We start from the raw sequence: 6,138 nt of genomic DNA on the forward strand, positions 1-6,138 counted from the left end.
GACTTGAAGAATAAAAATGCCCTTGAGAAGACAGGGAAGAAAACCCCACCCTTGAGGAAGAAAATGGAGGAGGTACAGAAGGTAGACCTGATAAAAGAAAGAGACTCTTACATTGTATGATGTATGGGTTTGGGGATGATCATAATCCTTGTACTGAGCCAGTGGATATTCCTGAGGACCTTGTCATAGTGTCCATCACTGGAATGACTCAAGGCAATGTAAATTGGAAGACAGGGTCAAGTGCGAATTGAAGATAGCAACTTCTTGATTTGAAAGGATCCAGGAAGTTTGCTACTAAGTCTTACTTACTATGAATGAAGAATTGAAACAAACTAGAAAAGCATTTGATGACAGCTCCTATGGATCTTGACATCTTTAATAATTTCTGAAGCTTCATTATTTTCTGGGACAACCATATATAGCAACTGAATATTTTCTACAGTAAAGTGCTGATATCTAACCATGTAAATAAAAGATGGAGAAACACAAGATTTTCATGTCTTTTGATTTTAGAATGATATTTTAAGTGCCTATCACATTTAAATTACTTATTACTTATTAGTAATTACTAAATTACTTATTAGGTTTTAATGACCACACAAAAGTTAAAGTATCTTGCAAACCACACAGGTCCTTTTGACTATCTGAAAGATGTATTACATGTCTTTGTGCCATTGTAGGCTGTACTAAAACTGCTTAACATGTGAAATCTAAATGTCACCTTGGACTGTATGATAGCTGAAACATGTGTTTCATGTATTCCCATTTCTAGACAACAGAAATCTAACAGATTATTAAAGACAGTGAACTAGTTTGTGTTTTCTTAAGTAAAAGATGATATAAGAATACAGTATTTTGTAAGAATGTTTATCTGTCTCAAAAGATAAATGGTTTCTCAATAAGGAAACACAGGCCTGAAAAAATATATTAGGCCAAATAGACTTAATTGATATTTATAAAGCATTCCATTCAAAAGCAGCAGAATACACATTCTTCTCAAGTGCACATGGAACATTCTCTAGGCTAGATCACATGCTGGGCCACAAAGCAAGCCTTGGTAAATTTAAGAAAACTGAAATCATATCAAGCATCTTTTCTGACCACAACGCTATGAAGCTAGAAATCAACTATAAGAAAAAAAAACTGCATTGACATAACATTGTAAACTGACTATAACTCAATAAAATAAAATTTAAAAAAAAGAAAAGGAAAGAAAAGAATGCAAAAAAACACAAACACATGGAGGCTAAATAATATGCTACTAAACAACCAATGGATCACTGAAGAAATCAAAGAGGAAATCTAAAAATACCTACAGACAAATGAAAATAAAAACACAATGATCCAAAACCTATGGGAGGCAGCAAAAGCAGTTCTAAGAGGAAGTTTATAGCAATACAATCCTACCTCAGGAAATAAGAAAAATCTCAAATCAACAATCTAACCTTACACGCAAAGCAACTAGAGAAGGAGGAACAATCAAAACCCAAAGTTAGTAGAAGAAAAGAAATGATAAAGATTCGAGCAGAAATAAATGAAATAGAGACTAAAAATAATTTTAAAAGATCAATGAAACTAAAAGCTGGCTCTTTGAAAAGATAAACAAAATTGATAAGCTTTTAGCCAGATTCATCAAGGGAAAAAGGGAGAGGGCCCAAATCAATAAAATCAAATGAAAAAAAAAAAAAAAGAAGTTACAACTGACTGCACAGAAATACAAAAGATCATAAGAGGCTACTATAAACAACTTTACACCAATAAAATGGAAAGGCACAATCTCCCAAGACTGAACCTAGAAGAATTAGAAAATATGAAGAGATTAATTACCAGTGCTTCAACTGAATCAGTAATTCAAAAACTCCCAACAAACAAAGGTCCAGGACCAGATGGCGTCACAGGGGAACTCTACCAAACATTTAGAGAAGAGTTAATGCCCATCCTCTTGAAACTATTCCAAAAAATTGCAGAGGAAGGAACACTTCCAAACATATTCTATGAGACCACCATCACCCTGATTCCAAAACCAAAGATATCACAGAAAAAGAAAATTACAGGCCAGTACCACTGTGAACACAGATGCAAAAAGCCTCAACAAGACACTAGCAAATTGACTCCAATAATTCATTAAAAAGCTCACACACCATGATCACATTGGGTTCACCCCAGGGATGCAAGGACTTTTCAATATCTGCAAGTCTATCAGTGGGATACAGCACAGTAACAAACTGATGCATAAAAACATATGATCATCTCAACAGGTGCAGAAAAAGCTTTTGATAAAATTCAACATCCACTTATGATAAAAACTCTCCAGAAAGTGGGCTTAGAGGGAATATACCTCAACATAATAGAGGCCATATATGACACACCCACAGCTAACATCATACTCAATGGTGAGAAGCTGAAAGCATTTCCTCTAAGACCAGGCACAAGACAAGGATGCCCACTCTCATCACTTTTGTTCAACATAGTTTTGGAAGTCCTAGCCACAGCAATCAGAGGAGAAAAAGAAATAAAATGGATCCAAATTGGAAAAGAAGTAAAACAGTCACTGTTTGCGGGTGACATGATCCTATACACAGAAAATCTTAAAGACACTGCCAGAGAACTACTAGGGCTCAGCAAGTAATTTGGTAGAGTTGCAGGATAAAAAATTAAGATACAGAAATCTGTTGAATTTCTATACATTAACAACAAAATATCAAAAGAGAAATTAAGGGAACAATCCCATTTACCATTGCATCAAAATGAATAAACTATTTAGGAATAAAACTACCTAAGGAGGCAAAAGACCTATAATCCAAAAATCATAAGGTGCTGATGAAAAAAACTGAAGATGACACAAGCAGATTGAAAGATATACCTACAGACTGGGAGAAAATATTTGCAAACCATGCTACTGACAAGGGCTTAGTTTCCAAAATATACAAATAGCTCATACAGCTTAATATCAAAAAAAAAAAAACAAACAAACCAATCAAAACATAGGCAGAAGACCTAAATTGACATTTCTCCAAAAAAGACATACAAATGGCCAATAGGCACATGAAAAAGTGTTCAGTATCACTAATTATTAGAGAAATGCAAATCAAAACTACAATGAGATATCACTTCACAGTGGTCAGAATGGCCATCATTAAAAAGTCCACAAATGATAAATGCTGGAGACGGTGTGGAGAAAAGGGAACCCTCCTGCTGGTGGGAATGTAGTTTGGTGCAGCCATTATGAAGAACAGTATGGAGGTTCCTTAAGAAACTAGAGTTACCATATGATTCTGCAATCCTACTCTTGGGTATATAATCTGGAGGGAACTCTAATTCAAAAAGATATATGCACCCCAATGTTTACAGCATCACTATCTACAATACCCAAGACATGGAAGCAACCTAAATGTCTATCAATAAATGACTGGATAAAGAAGATGTGGTACGTATATACAATGGAATATTACTCAGCAATAAAAAAGAATGAAATAATGCCATTTGTAACAACATGGATGGAGCTAGAAATTATCATACTAAGTGAAGTCAGCAAGGACTGATATCACTTACATATGGAATCTAAAAAGTGATACAAAAGAACTTATTCACAAAACAGAAATAGACTCATAGACACAGAAATCAAACTTAGGGTTACCAAAGGGGAAGGTGGGGAGGGGTTGGTGGGGTGGGAAGGGCTAAATTAGGAGTTTGGGATTAACATTTATACAGCACTATGCAAAAAACAGATAACCAACAAGGACTACTGTCCAGCACAGCAAACTGTATTGAATGTCTTGTAATAACCTAGAATGGAAAAAGAATCTGAAAAATTGGCTGAATCACTTTGCTGTACACCTGAAACTAACACATTGTACATTAACTATACTTCAATTGAAAATGGTTAAAAAATAAAATATAATAAAATAAAAGCTTCGTGTCTTATACATACTATTTGTCATTGTAGGAGAACCCGTTTTTCCAGATCAGAGTAAAGATTCTAAAATAAATGCTTTCAGTAGTAGCTGGAATGGCATACTTAAAAAGCTGATGGTAGAGTAAGCACTCAGCAGAGTGTTTTATAACATATTTGTTAGTACTTGTTCATTGTGGGAAAGTGTACTTGACTAAAATCAAATACGGCTATGAAAACCACTTGCTCAACTTTCTGTAGCTCAGGATATACAGATTTTGTATATATTGCATTAAATTACTATTGCCTTTAAAGGACTGAAATTGCATTAAAGGGATCAACAAATGCCATTATTTGTGAAACTGAATATTTTGTGTGCTGCTTATAAACATTATCTATAAATCAGCACTTGGGAAAGTTCTACTTTCTTAATTTGTTAATACCAGGAATAAAATATGAAAAATTAAACAGAAAACAAATCACCCGGTGGCGGGGGGGCATCAATCTTTGAAACTCCCCAGTACTGAAATGACTGGGCAGTCTTTTTCTCAGCTTCCCCACTGCATGTGAGCTGGTTTATGCCATCCGCCTTTGTTGTTGTGCAGCCAAGGGAAGCTCTACCATGTCATTAGCAAGATGGGAACAGTGGGATGTACCATGCTTGTGGGTGACTGTGAAGGGCCAGCAAGCCAGGGAGCAAGGACCTGTGATGTCTGAAAAATTCTCTCCACCTTTCAAATTCCTCAGTCTTTCAGTCATCTCATGACCCTCATGTCTCTTTGTAAAGTCCTATTTAGCCATTTCAGGGGACAAAAAGCCACTTCTTTCTCCACTAAGCCACTCTTTGAAAACGGACAGGCTGGCCTCAGTGCTTACAAATCCAGGCTCAGTGCTTACAAAGCCGTCTTTCCTGGTCACTGTTCTGTGCCCTTCCTCACCTCACCCAGGTCTGACCACAGCTCCATCGCCCTCCTGTGTGCTCACATCTCTTCCTGTGATAAAGGGGTCGTGTCGGTGGCACCTCCACTATTCTGTTTCTTGGAAAGTGCAGCCTCTTTGGCCAGTTCGGTGTGGCTTGAATGAAGGAAGTTCAAAGGGCTGCTCTAGGTTCGAGTCTAAGGAAGGGTTTATTTTCTTACAGCTCCATCCAGTTGCTGCATTTGAAGCAAAGCTTCGCTTGGTATTTGCCCCATATTTAATCTAAAGTCGAAACATTTTTAACCTGAATCTGTGGAGCAGAGGCTGAAAGCACTTCACTCTTGTTCAATACCCAATATCTTGTTCTTCCCTTACTGCCTGGGCTTCTCTCTGGCTCCTTTGCATAAACATCCTTTTCCAATCCTTTCAAATCTTCAGGATAAATTTGTTACATCACCATCACTTGTAAAGTTGGAGAGTCACCGCTTCAGCTATGTGACAGGCTTCCCAAAGGCGGCTTTGGCACCACCGCCTCAGCTGGCCCGGGCCTCTGGGGCCTCTGGGAGACGGTTCTGAGCAGGCCTGAGACTTGTCCCACTGAAGGGGGTGGAGCTGGGGTGCTGATACCCCGACTCCCTGTTGGTGCTGGCCGAGACCTGCGCCCAGGGGCAGCACCTCCCCGGGAGCAGGCCAGGGAAGACTTCGGGTGAGGGCAGGGGCGCACAGGACACCTTTGGCTTTTATGTGAAGAACGAATGAGAGGATATGGGCGGGGCCGTGTACACAGACCCCCTTCCCTCTTCTCAGGCCTGGTTCTGTCCCCGAGGTCTCACTCCCCGTCAGTCCCTAGGGAGCCTTTCCTAACGGCCTGTTAGAAACAACACCGCCTCGTATGCTATGCCCCTCCCCTGCTGGTTTTGCTTTACAGCACTTACCACTCCCTCATGCATTATGTGTGTGGGTTTTTCTTGCCTGAATCATTTCAGTGCGGGAAGAGACAGCACACAAATGTCTAACGCATCAGGCAGTCGTGAGCGCAGAGGAGGAAGGGTTAGGAACGTCGTCCGGGGAAGGGCTGCTCCTGTATGCGGCAGCCTGTGTGTGGCGGGGGTCCTCTTCCACAAGATGTCACGGAGTGGACAGAAACCTTTAGGAAATGAGGGAGTGAGAAAGCTTTCCAGGCAAAGGAGACAGCAGGTACAAAGGTCCTGAGGTGGAAGCACGTTTGGCGTATCTGAGGCCAACACTGCGGGAGCACAGGCCTTGAAGGGGAGAGGAGGCAGGTGAGGTCAGGCAGGTGGCGGGGAATCTGACAGACGGTTTGGTCT

At 39.6% G+C, this 6,138-nt stretch overlaps 1 pseudogene; it reads left to right on the forward strand.

Moving 5' to 3' along the window:
* Positions 1–35: 35 nt before the first annotated feature.
* LOC140685992 (transcription initiation factor TFIID subunit 13 pseudogene) lies at positions 36–370 on the forward strand (annotated as a pseudogene).
* Positions 371–6,138: the final 5,768 nt, after the last annotated feature.

Source organism: Vicugna pacos, chromosome 15 (genome assembly GCF_048564905.1).
Source record: "Vicugna pacos chromosome 15, VicPac4, whole genome shotgun sequence".
Classification (NCBI taxonomy): domain Eukaryota; kingdom Metazoa; phylum Chordata; class Mammalia; order Artiodactyla; family Camelidae; genus Vicugna; species Vicugna pacos.